This window comes from Panthera leo, chromosome D4, assembly GCF_018350215.1.
Source record: "Panthera leo isolate Ple1 chromosome D4, P.leo_Ple1_pat1.1, whole genome shotgun sequence".
NCBI classification, from domain to species: domain Eukaryota; kingdom Metazoa; phylum Chordata; class Mammalia; order Carnivora; family Felidae; genus Panthera; species Panthera leo.
In genome coordinates, this window is record NC_056691.1 from 76,413,729 (window position 1) to 76,427,779 (window position 14,051).

The following is a 14,051-nucleotide window of genomic DNA, read 5'->3' on the forward strand; positions in this document are numbered from 1 at the left end:
ATGGCTTGTCCCAGTAGCACCTCCAATTTTCACAATATCCCAGGGTGAACTGGGTAAGACAGGAAATGAGGGTTACAACTTTAAGATGTGTGGCAGGAGTGAAGTGTAGAAGGCTGAGAAGAATGCCCTGAACATATTAGTTTCAATAAAACCATCATGAAAATACTATGTGTGGTTGAGACAGGACTGGCTGATGGAATGAACAAATGAATGAACGGACCATGTGGCTTTCCAGATTCACCAGCCTAACTTTGTGGCTTACCTGCCCTGCTCCCCCTTCTTCGGTGATGTACCCCTTTCTATGGCACACCCTTCTTTCTGCCTCTCCCAAAGAGCCTGCACAAACGTCAGGGGCTGTTTGGCAAAGATGGCTCACAACTGCGAGTGCTAAGAATAACCATATTAGCAATTCCTCCCGGATCTGTTTCATTACTACACTGCGGGTTCAATGCCAACCGACCAAATTAGGCCCAAGCACCTGCCTGCTTTCGTGTCTCTCACTGTCAGTGTGTGTGCATGTGTCCCCCCCTCTCTAGGTCTCTGGCCTTCTATTCTCTTCACTTTTGTCTAGAAATAAATTCAGTGGGAAAAGCACAAGGTCTCAGACCTCAGAACTGGCAAACCTGGATTCAACAAGTGCCCTCACCACGTCTTATTTGAATGACCTCAGGAAATGCTTTATATTTTTTTTCTCGGCTTCCTCATCAAAAAGGGAATGCATACCACTTACCCGGCAGCATTCACAGGAATATTAAATGCGACCGCGTGTATACCTGGCTTCTTGGATGTGCTTACCAAATGGGAGATTTTGCTGCTGCGGCTGTTGTTAACCTAATTGATCCCAGAAATAATTCTGGAGAGCAGGTGTTACTTTTAGCCCCATTTCACAGACAAGAAGACTCCAGCCGAAGGAGGTTAAAGGTATATGTCCTCAGTTACACAGCAAGAAAGTTGATAATTCCAAACTAGAACTCATTACAGAGCTCTGTCTCTGATACCAGGCTGCCTCCTTCCCATTCCTCTCCCTGTTATAAGTGTGTGTGCGCACACACACACATATACATGCATGTGTGCATACATGCATGTGTGTGACTGTGTGTGTATGTATTTGGCTTCTGTCAATATTCATCTCTGGTTATTTCTCTAAGTACTCAGCTTCCCATGGGGGTGGCTGAAACATAAATCAGACCATGTTGAGAGTGTGTGAGAAAGAAATGGCAGGAGAAGGTGACATAATATTGTAATTCAATACTTAATATCTCCGAAGACATGTAATACATCCTCATGGCATTTCCAGAAGATATTTTCTGGAAACTGGACAATAATTCACATTAATGCGAAGCCTAAATCTAATTGTTTTATGAGGCTACAAAGGACTACATAGGATGAAGCTTCCAAAAATGTTGAGGCTTTAACAGTCATGTTGATGGAACAGATTTCACTGTCTGGCACAGATGAGAACAGCTGCCTAGATATATAATATTGGTACCTGGAGCACGATAACAAAGGAAATGTGCGGCTTAGCCACACCGTAATGTTCACTGCCATGAGCCCTCCGCCAGCCAAACCCTGCTATGAATTATGGGAAAGATAAAGAGAGAAAGGATAAGATTTTGAGGGCTGAAGGAAGGTCTTGAGGCTTCAACAGGCCACAGGATGGCAGAGACCCACATTTCTGCTATATGACATGTGAAGGATGAGTTATTTCAATCTGTTCCCAGAGGGAGATGTGGGGCTTGAGGGAGCCAGGCTCCGGAGCCAGATAGGATGGGTGGGAGCCCAATCCTGCCATTTATTAGCCGGCTTCTACCCATTACCTGACCTTGTGAGCCTACGGGTTCCTATTCCATCAAATGGGGATGACAGTACCTGCCACATAACTCCTGTGTATAAAGGCACATTGAGATATCCATGGTTGATGAGCAAAGCAAGGGGGGCAAGAATATGTAGGACCTTATCTCAGGTATCAAACAAACAAACAGCAACTCAGGGTGTGTGTGTGTGTGTGTGTGTGTGTGTGTGTGTGTGGTAAAATTTCTGGAAGGATATACACAAAAAAAGTCATCACCCAACAGACCAGAACTAGGAGTATGAAAGAGGGCATCTTTAGTATTTTCTTCATCCAATCCTGTTGCTGCTGCTACTATTATTACTACTGATATTATTACCACTACCACCAGTATTAATACCAGCTACTTCAGAAGGTTTGGGAGGAATAAAGGATAGAATATATATAAAGTTGTAATATTGAGTCCAACACATAGCAGGTAACCAAAATGTGCCCATTCTTTCTTTGTCCGTGGCAACAAAGGACTATGCTTTCCCTGCCTTGGAAAAGAAAGAGCCACTGGATGACAGGCCGGCAGCAGTTGACTGGATGGAGCCATTCTTCCCTCCCTTCCTAGCCCACTCCCCTTGACTTCGCAGACGTTGTTCCCATATCCCGGACACCCTCCTCACCATACCTATCCTCCTAGGTCCAGCCAAAGGCACGCCCTTCTTTCCCTTGTCCTCTCACGTGCAAGTGACATGTCCTTCTTCTGCCCCGAATGCCCTGGCCTCTGTACCTCTCTCCTTACCTCGCCTTACATCAGTGTCGTCGCTAATGCCACGTGAGTTCGGCACGCACTTACTGAGTACCTCCCCATCCATGTGACCAGGGTTGGAGCATAGTGATATTTTATCCACTGCAGGACAGAGTGAGCTTTCTGAGAGACCACCCATGTCTAACATATTTTCAAATTACTGTTTCTCAGCCCAGTGTTGGGCACTTAGTGGGTGATCAGAAAACATTCTGAGTGGATGGACGGATGAAGTGAGAAATGGTGCTTTCTATTTGAAGAACATTAACCTACATGTTACCAAATGGAAAGAAAAGAAAGAAACCATACACTTCTACAAACCCACTCTCCAATGGTACTTCAAATTTCACTCGAGACTCACTAATGAGCTTTAGCGGCAGGCAATTTTTGTTTAGCATGTAAGGTGCTGTGCGACACCTTTACAACCAATATCTCACTTGATCCTCAAGCAAGAAATATTGGGAGATTTTGGAGTCAGACAGATCTTCTTCAGCAGCTGTGTGAGTATGGGCAAATTTATTATTACCCTTGTTGGGACTCAGTTTCCTTATTAGAAAAAAAAAAGAGGAAAATAATAGTTACTGTCTCTAGGATTATTGTCAGGAATAAGTAAGGTAATGGATATCAAATATTTTTTAGAGTGGTTGGCATTCAATTGTACTACTGTATAGGCACATATGTTTTATGGAATTCTCATCATTCCCATGGCACAAATGAAGACGCTGAAAGCAGTAAGGGCATTTCTTGCCTGAGTTACATACAACTATTTAATGACCAACCCGGGACTGAGTCCAGATGTCCAGACTCTGGGTGTTGGGCTTCATTTACTGTCACTTTGCTTCTCAGCAGGCTGGTTATTGTACTGAAGTCTGAATGTATTTATCCATACATTCAACAAATGTTCATTGAGTGCCATACGTACCTCGGCCCTGGTTGTAAGAACTGGACATTTAGCAGGGAGAAAAAAAGATAGCACTTGGCTGTAGAGAGTGCACTCAATGTTGAGTAGATGAGCATTGAACAGGTAAATGCACCAACACTTACATGACTACAAATAAAAAGAAGAGCCGTGGATTAAGAAACAGGCTGCTGTGAGTACCTAAATGTGTGTGTGTGTGTGTGTGTGTGTGTGTGTGTGTGTGTGTGTGTGTGTGTGTGTGTTTCGGGGTGGAAGAGGGAGGGTGCAGACATCAGTGAAATAATGTTCCTTGCAAAGAAAATAAGACATGTGAAGTTTCTGAGATAGAAAATCGATTAGGTTCCGTTTCAGTCTGAACTCACATTAGCAAACGAGGCTAGCTAAACTCGGGGATTCGTGGGACGCCGGGCACGCGTTTATGTGGTTTCCTCTCAAACTTAATTGTCCTTTCTGGAGTGCTAAATATCTGAAAGAGCACAGTAAAATACCCAAACCATGATTTGGTGAATCTAAACCAGACCCCACAGTGCAGCCTCACAGTTTACACCTCAGGAATGGGCATTAGCAGAGGCCACATAAAAGAACAAATGTAAAGGGGTGCCTGGGTGGCAGAGTCAGTTGGGCATCCGACTTCAGCTCAGGTCATGATCTCACAGTTCGTGAGTTCGAGCCCCGCGTCGGGCTCTGTGCTGACAGCTCAGAGCCTGGAACCTGCTTCGGATTCTGTGTCTCCCTCTCTCTCTGCCCCTCCCCCAGTCACAGTCTCTCTGTCTCTCTGTCTCTCTGTCTCTCTCTCTCTCTCTCAAAAATAAAGATTAAAAAAAAAGACCAAATATCAAACTAAAATCATTTCACTTTTGCAAAGGACTAGACAATTTTCTACATTTTTGTTGTTAAGTTCATTTAGATGATGCAGCCCTTCTGTCTCTTTACAGACAGCGTGTCTGGTACAGTGTTTAAGGGCAGGCATAGGGAGCCAGGCGATCAAGTATTCACACTGTGGCCCTGCCAGCAACTAACCAAGTCAAATTGGTCCAGTTAAATGGGCCTTGGTTCCTCAGCTATAAAATGGTGGATAATAATCTCATAGGAATGTGGAAGGTAATATATGTAAGTTAAATTTCTGTTGTTTCAAATTACTCAGCTTTAATGTAAGTGAGGTAATACACGTAAAGTACTTAAAATAGTACCTGGTATGTAATAAATGCTTAATAAGTGTTAGCTACTCTTACACTATTTCTACCTAAATATATTTGATGATCCCATTGTGAAATACAAGAGAATGCAGCCTCGTTCAAATACAGTTTGGCAAAAACAAACACAATAACCCAGGCTCCTGCTTAAATAACATATTAGCTCTGGATATAACAGTGTAAACAAAAGCTCATTCTGTGACTCATTTCTATTTTCTTAATTGCCTGCTCTTGCTCTGGACCTCAGCCAGGAGTCAGTCTTTAGCCGTGCCATGGATATACACATATCAAATTGTGCGTATGCATAAACAAGAACACGCAGGTCCTGGTGCTTCTGAGGGCTGCAAAGAAATGGCATTAAAAGTGAGTGATTTGAAACAACTGAAATTTAATTAAAAACAAAATTAAAAGTTGTTCCAAGCCCAGTGCTCCAGCCAGCAAGACTCAGAGGAAATTAGTAAGTGGTACTAATAGTCGGATCCAATTCACAAACCTCTATGAAGAGATAGTCAGAGGGAAAAAAGATGCATACTCTTTAGATGAAACAATTAAAGATCACTTCTGAGAAATAATCATGAACAGTATCCCAGGGCAAAAAGGAATATTATTAGCTGGTGTGTTCCTTTTTGACTTTCTCATTTCCATTACAGGAAAGTGCCCTGAAATTCCCCAAGTAGCATCTTCTACGGCAACAGACAAGGATACTGATTTTGAAAACCAGACTAATATGAGTGGGCGGTGGGGCAAATTCCTTTTAAAGAGTAATTGTCACCCGCTGCCTGACATTCCTCTTTACCAATCCATCCACCTTTTAAATTTTCAAGAACTCTGGCTGCTTAGTAAAATTCCAATCCCCTTCAAATTACAGATCTCAAACCACGAGCTAACAAGTGTTGGCTGGAAATTGGGGACTGGGTTCTAAGATGATTAAATGAGCTGGTTTCTGGGGTACCATTATGGATGGTGTCAGAGTGGGCAGTGAGGCTGTGCTGGTGGCAGAGCAGAGAAGTAAGTCCAAGAGAGACGTGGATCTGTCCCTGCTTTTCAGCGCAGCACGGAGACAGACAGACAGAAAGAAGCAAAAGCCAAGTCAGGAACCACGAAGATACAGGAAATGAGCTGAAGGCAATAAAAGAGGTGGGGCACGAGAAGTCAGGGAGAGAAGTAACCGGTGATGGGAAGCTGAAACTTTCTGCGAGTGTGAACTGGCTGGAAGGAGGGTGGCCCCGCTGAATTTAAACACCCAAAGTCGGGGCACATAGCAAATGCCCCTGAACAAAACACTCATCAGAGCCCTACTTTGCTGAACATCTTGTTGCCAGTGGAAAAGCAACAAGAATGCCTATCCATAGAAGATCTGGTTCCTGCTCTCCTCTGCAACCCTACCCCACCCAGGCCCCCCGAAACCGTGCAGATCTCTTTCCAGATTTTCCACTACTCTAGTGGTTTGAATGTGCTCTGCCTGGAACACGCTTCCCTCCCTCACACCTTTCCTGTCTCGAATGAAATGCCACCTCCTCTGACCACTATATCTGAGTTTGACATCCCAATGCTCCTCTTTGTTTTAATTGTTTTACACCATTTCAATTATTTTCACAGCGGCCCTCACTTATTTCCCTGCCACAACATATTTTGCGATTTTGCTAATTTTCTTTGGGGCCTGTCTCTTGCTGAGAATGAAAGCATTATGAAGGCAGAGGCATTCATAATGTCTTTTTTCAGGATAGTGTCTCTACTGCTCCAGGACAATAGGGACACGTGAAATAAATATTCATTCAATGTGTAACTTCTGTAATGATTAAATAGGCCATTGCAGGTTAAACACTCAGTACACTGGCTGTCACATCAGAGGCACGTGATGACTTTACTGAGATTTTTATAATCATCTAATATTATATTGACTTAGATTCTAACAGTGAGTTTGATCCTGGGAGGACAGAAGGATGGAGACTTGAGAAGGCAATTGGAGAGCCCCAAATACCAAGTTTCTGTCCTCACATGTGTCTAGAACACCCAATTTGCAGGAAGAATGTGCTTGTTATATACATGGATCTTACTGCGGGCCTTAGGATGGGAAGAGAATGGTGCTGGAGGCTGATAGAGCAGGTCCATCAGGGAAAGGGGAAAATCTGAGACCAATTATCTTTGGCACAAACCAGTTTCGTCCTATCCTAACAAACTCTTTGAGGAGGATCATGGATCTGTCCAAGATCAACCTATCCTTGATGCTCAACTCCACCCCTACTTTCACCAAGATCCACCTCGGGGAGAAGTGTCTTCTCCATCTTCTGTTCTGTTTTTGATGTAGCTTTGCAAACAATGCAACTTATGCTTCCTGGCTCAAGACTGGTGTTCAACCAAGGGATACAGGAGTACTGATGCATAGGGGCACTTGTACCCCAATGTTTATAGCAGCACTCTCAACAATAGCCAAATTATGGAAAGAGCCTAAATGTCCATCAACTGATGAATGGATAAAGAAATTGTGGTTTATATACACAATGGAATACTACGTGGCAATGAGAAAGAATGAAATATGACCTTTTGTAGCAACGTGGATGGAACTGGAGAGTGTGATGCTAAGTGAAATAAGCCATACAGAGAAAGACAGATACCATATGGTTTCACTCTTATGTGGATCCTGAGAAACTTAACAGAAACCCATGGGGAAGGGGAAAAAAAAAAAGAGAGGTTAGAGTGGGAGAGAACCAAAGCATAAGAGACTGTTAAAAACTGAGAACAAACTGAGGGTTGATGGGGGGTGGGAGGGAGGGGAGGGTGGGTGATGGGTATTGAGGAGGGCACCTTTTGGGATGAGCACTGGGTGTTGTATGGAAACCAATTTGACAATAAATTTCATATATTAAAAAAAAGAAAAAGAAAAAGAAAAAAAAAGACTAGTATTCAAGAGTCCATCCCAGTGTCAGATCATGTGACCAAATTTTATGTCTTGAGTGGGGAACGGATCTAAACATAATAGACTCCACTCTATGTTAGATACTGTTTCAAAATTTGGAGTCTATAAAAGTGGAAGAGTCCCTACCTGAAAGTAGCACATGATGCAGCGGAGAGATAACCAGACAGACAGGTATCACAGAGCATCACCAGTGTTATGATGAAGAGGAACCAGGAACCTTTGGGCACACAGAGCACGGACCCTGATTCCTCTGCAAGGTCAGAATGGCCACATCTGAGCTGAATGTTGACACAGCAGAAGGCAAAGCTAGGTGAAGTGGAGGCAAAGGAGAATTTTGGCAAAAAGGAAAGGATGTTTGTAAAGCAACAAAAAAAGAACCTTTGGGGCCTTCGAGAAACAGCCTGGTTGGAGATTGGCTGGAGTGCAAATGAGATGGGAAATGGGCAAAGATAGGCTGAAAGTAGTTCCCGGCACTCGCAATTTAGAAAATTGCTACGCCAGCTACTTTGCAACATGCCCACAATGTGCCCTCACCTCTGTGCCATGTTCTCCCTCTTGAGGTGGCAGGAGCTGCCATTTTTAATTGATTCCATATTTCAAATGTGACACCAGTTCCAATCACTGGGCCCCTGGGCCTCCCTCCAGGCCTCTGCTTCCATGGCCGGTCCCACGCCCAGCACATTAATACAGCATCTGAGTCTTTGTAGGAGATGCCCCCCCCCCCCCCCGCCCAAATCTTCGTGCTCACAGATCACACCAGCACCTGTATGGGGGTCTGGGATGATAGCTCTCCAGCCTCTGCCCTGGCCTCAATACCGTGATAAGACATCACTTGAACTATTACTCACACTGTCAAACCTGTAGGAGAACAGCCTTCAGAGATCTGGTGAGTTAATTTTGCTCGCAAAACACAGTGACATCTCTTACTAGTAATTTTCATCCAGGCAGGATCTGTACAGGTCCCAATAATATGTGTTCTTCAAAGTTGCTTGCATTTCCCCCCTTTTTTTTCCTACAACCATAGACAAGATGTGGGTATCTGGTTCTTGATCTTCACACAGGAAAGCTGGCACAGGAGCACAACAGTAATATTAGCTAGCCCTTAGCGTGTTTACCACTAACCAGTCACGTAATCTTCGCAAAGCACAGTCTGATTCCCGGCACACTGGCATCCCCGTGTTTCAGAAGACCGAGCTGGGCCACGGGAGAGGTGGATTGAGGATCTGAACCCATGTACTCCGCCACTGGCAACCGTGGTCTTAACCACCACACGTCACAGCTTGGCAGAAGACACTCTTATTTTGATGTCTGGGGTCGCCAGCCTCTCAGGGACGCCGGGAGGCAGATGCAGAGCGGCCTGTGACTCCCTCCCCTCCTCAGCCCCCCCTTGCAGCGAGTTACTAAATGTCCTTGGCTCCAGCTCTACAGGAACTCCCTTCTCTCTCTCTCATTCTAATGCCCCAGTTCAGACATCACCATACAGACTAAATGTAACAGCCCCTTAACAGGTTCCTTTCCTTTGGCCTAGGCCACTCAGACTCACCCTCTACACTGTGGTCAGTCAATCCACAATCTCCACCGTGTACTGAAGATTTCACAGGAAAAATACAGCGACACTGTCTGCCCTCAAGGGGCTGAAGGCAGCATTAGCAAGGGCTATTGTTGACTGAGCATTGACTATGTGCCACATGCTTGCCTTAGTTTCGTATTCAGTCATTTGACTGCCCTCTGAAGTGGTTTACTGCTGCCATCCCCATTTCACAGATAAGCAAACAGAGGCTTAGAAATGAAATAACTAGCTCAACACTACATGGCTACAAAATATCAGAGCCAAGTATTGAACCTAGGGAGTGTGATTCTATATCCCAGACTCTTAACCAAATTAGACACTGAATAAGCAATTGTAAATGTGCTGACTGCACATTTAACAGCGAGACCTAACTTAGACTAGAAGTAAGGGTAGGATGCCAATGGAAAAAAATATTACCGAGTGCCTCCTCTTTGCCAAGCATTCTACTACTGAATGCTTGACAGATATTATCTCATTTAGTTTCCCTAAGAGGAAGTTATTATCATCATGTCCACTCTACAGATTAGGGAACAGGCCAGAAGGGTTAAGTAACATCTGTAATATCAAATAGCTATTAATTCACAGAGTCAGCATCTCAACCCAGATACATCTAACTCTACAGCCCGATCTCTTAATTACCATCTTGCATTGCATTTTGTAAGAGCAACTGGGATGTCTACACTCCCTTGTTTAAATCCTTCAGTTCCTCCATGACCTCCAATCACCTCCTTGAGGGAAGTCCAACAAAGAGACCCTGCTCTCCCATCTGTTCCTCCCATTATTCTTCATCATGTCCCTCGGAGCCTGGGATGCTCTGGATGCTCTCTGTTCCTACCACACCTTTTCCTAGGGTGTCCTCCTTGTCTGGGACATTGTCCTTCTTGTCTTCACTCCATCCTGGATCTCCGACAGAGCAAACATTCTCACTCCCAGTCCTGCCCACCCAGCTCCTCCCAATGGGACAAATCCTCTCGCTCCCTAAGGCTTTACCCAGATCTGGCCAGTGGAAAATACTCCAAGTTTCCCTGGCAACCTCGCTCACTCTTGTCTACACGCCCTACATGGTTCTGATTATGATTTGCCTTTTGTAGTCTTTTGCTTTATAGCTATCCTGTCACTTTAAATAACAGGCGTGAGCCCTTTGAAGATATGATTTGCATTTACTGAGCACCTGTTATGGGATATTTTCATATCCCTCTTGATTTCATCACCTTCACCTTACAAAATAGAGGCTAAGAGCTTTACTTTTATAGACGGTGGGATTGCTGGCTCAGAGAAGTGAGGTGACTCATCTAAGACCCATAGTTAGTAAGTAGAGAGATACAGCACTGAACCTGTGGTTTTCTGATTCTATATCTCACGTGTTTTCCTGTCTCACCCTCCTTTAGCACTGACTGTGTCTGAGTTTGTCCTAGAGTGTGAGTTTTACCCTGTACAGGCATTCAGCAAGGGCCAGCTGAAAGTCTTAATGTGTGGATTCACCAGTAAAGCCCAAATGGGAATTAGAGTTAAAGCAGAAGAGGGAATGCACAGAAAGTTCAGGAGTGGCTCAGGCTCTGGGGATTATTCAAGCTGAAGGTAAGATGCCCGAGCCTTTAGCAAAGGTTCAGAAAGTTTCCAACAGCTGCCCCCAAACCAGGATGGTGCAGCTGCAGATATATTTGGCTTAGATAATCCAGAGGGGTAGCTGGGGAGGAAAGCCAAACAGCAAGGCTCTGCTGGGCACTAGGGACCGGACGGAGAAAGTGCAGAGAGGCAGGAGGGATGTGCAGGATTTAATTATTCTTCCCATCTCATCATCTCCCCTCTGAATATGATGCATTCTCTCCCTCCCATACTGTTGTTGGCATCTGAGATGTTCAAGGTCCCCTGGCAGCTGAAGCTTCGAACTGGAGATGGGAGGCATCTTTCCCACCATGGCCCGGATCCCCACCACTTCTTTTTTCTTTCCAGCAGCCTTGGGAGCCCACAGTCCCTGCCCAAGCTTGGCTGTGATCCTTCTAAGCTTTCTTCAAATGGCAACTTGTGGGCTGTGAAAGGTTTGCTCAGCTGCCTTTGCTTCGAAGATCCTTGCTCAAGGGGGCTGGCTGGCCACAGAAAGGCCCGGCCAGATAAGACTCAGAAGAGATGTGGATGATAATGGGATGGATGCATAAAGACTCCAGAGGCCATGTACCCAATGGGATGAATAAAGGGCAACTTTGCAGTCAAATGCTCTACTTCTGAGTTATATCCCCTCTAAAGGGAAATATTTCTCACTCTACTTTTAGAAAGTTATGGCAGGGAGGAATTTTAAGTACCATCTTGTTCCCTTCCCAGATTGTACCAGGAAGAAACAGGCCTGGAGAAGTCGTGGTAGAGCCACAGCCCAAATGCAGTCATCTAATTTTCTGTCTACCATGTTCTACAGCCACAAATAACTTTGCTCACCCCCTTCCTGCCTTTATGGCATTGAAGTGCTCACATAAACTTCATGGGCTTTAATTTCCCTTAAATTTAAAGTGAGGATAATGTCTGGATCTACTTCATGAGACATTAGAATGAAAGCAGGTAACCCTTTTCAAGGCACTTAGCAGTGTTCTGTAAACATTGCCATTATTAATGTTGGTATTAGCTCATCATTGGAACACTTGACCAGCAGGGTCTACATGTATGCACTGACAAGTGCCCATGCCCCTCTAGGAAGCATGGCATTACCCATCACCCACCTTCATGTAAACATCAATGGCTCTGAGATCCAGCTCAGGCGGCACCCCTCAAGATATCCTCCTCTTAGTACCATTCCCCATCTCCAGCTTGAGGTACTTAGCTGTCCTTCTTTCCTATCCCCACAGCATCCAGCACAATTCTCTCTCTAGGAGAGGTCAGAGAGTGTGTCTTATTCATGTCTCCACCCCTGACATCTACACATGCCATGGAGAAGAGGATGTGCGATATTTGTTAACCAAAGGAAGGAAAGGAAGGCAGAAGAGGGGGGAGAAAACAGGCATTATGTATGAATAAGAAAGTGGTGTTGATAATGAATTTTTAACTATTTACTTTCTTCCTTCTGGCCAAGCTAAGCCTCCCCAAAATTGTACCTTCTACTGATGTGGCCATACCCACTAGGCTCTTTCCAACTCCTTTACTGTCCTCATAAGTAATAAAGTTATGAACAAACAGAAATGGGAAAGCACCACATTCTCATAATCAGACCTATTCTCATAGTTGGCCAAGAGATCCCACATATATCAGCCCACCGACACTCATCTGGGGTAGGGAGTATTAACACTGCTTTTGGGGGTGGCTGGGTGGCTCAGTCAGTTAACATCCAACTGTTGGTACCAGCTCAGGTCATGATCTCATGGTTTGTGAATTTGAGCCCCCACACTGGGCTCCCCACTGACAATGCAGAGCCTGCTTGGAATTCCGTCTCTCCGCACCCCCCTCTCTCTGCCCTTCCCCTGCTCAGTCTGTCTCTCTCAAAATAAATAAATACATTCTAAAAACTATTAAAAAAAAAAAAACCAAAACATTGCTTTTGGATGAGGAAACAGAGGCTCAGGTCAAAAAAAAAAAAAAAAAAAAAAACTGGAAAGCAGAGTAGCTAGGTGTAGAACTCACATCTCCTGGGTCATAGATCAATGCACTTAACCACTGCACCATGTTATCTTCTCTCTCCCAGCACTGTACCACTGCCCCACCCCTACACCACTGTGCAAACACCAAGTCAATAAGGAGGGAACATCTCACTATAATCCCAAGCTCCCTCTCATCAGAGCTCCCGTCCATCACTCTCTCCTCCCTGCTGAAAAGTCAAAGTGGTCTTCTGCTCACAATAGCAGAATGGAATTATTAATGAGAAGAAATTACATTTTCCTACCCCTTTCGACCGTCCTCTGCCCCCCGTTCCTAGGAACGTATTTTTGGACTCAATGTGCTATCAAAACACAGAAATTAGTCTCTAATTTTGGACGTCAAACTCAGTTATCCCTTTTGTTAGGAAAGGAAATTAATAACAATTCATCCTGGTCAGGAGCCAAGTTAACATCTTAGCACAGAGTGTCATTAAAAATCCCAACCCAACTAGCTGTTGTGATATCTTTAAAAGCTTCAACATGTTCAGCCGCTTAGAGTGGTTTTCCAGAGTTTATTCTCCCTCAAGCCCCTTGTCACTTTTAACCTGGGGATCAGTTACTATTTAAGGAAGAAATAGCTTGAAGCATTTTTTTCCTTCCATGATTTTGTAGACTTAGGCTTTTCTAATAAAGAGGTTTGAGGGGGAAAAAAGCAGATTCTACTCTAGGGGGTATCCACCGCCCCAAGCAACAGCTCCAGGCCATTGCTGAGCAAGTTGCCCATTAAGCACCAGAAGAGGAAGAAGGGAAAGAAGTTTTCACAGTTTATAATTATATTACCAGTTTCATTACAGATCTCATTTTAATTCTGACTGAAACCTAGCCTTGCCTTCTCCCTGCACTCTCTCATGTATAGTTATTAAATCTGGGTTGGAGTTCAACCTATTCTTCCTGATTTCAGCATATTAATATGGTTTATTGGTATTTCATTGCCACCTCCCCCCTCTCGCCCCCCCCCCCCCGGGTGTTCTGAATCTCAGCTCAATTTATATTTTCCCCTCTTCCTGGGCTTCTGGATAAAGCTGGTTTCATTTTGGTGCTGGGGGAGAAATGTGATTTTGATTGGAGTTTCTTATCTTTGGGGATGGGAGGAAAAACTGTGGGGAGTGAAGTCAATCACAAGATAGGCAAACTCAGATTTTGTGCACCGTCATTCCCCCAGATATATCTTCTTAGGTTATCTAGGTTCACCTGCCTGCCCCACCTCCCTTCATTTCACAGACACAATTTATTATATGTCTGCTGAAGCCTCT

General features: G+C 44.4%; 1 protein-coding gene across 1 annotated transcript in view; it reads right to left on the bottom strand.

The window, feature by feature from the left end:
• Positions 1–14,051, bottom strand: part of ASTN2 (astrotactin 2) — an 874,784-nt gene that overhangs the window by 499,612 nt on the left and 361,121 nt on the right. The gene's annotated exons all lie outside the window — the stretch shown is intronic.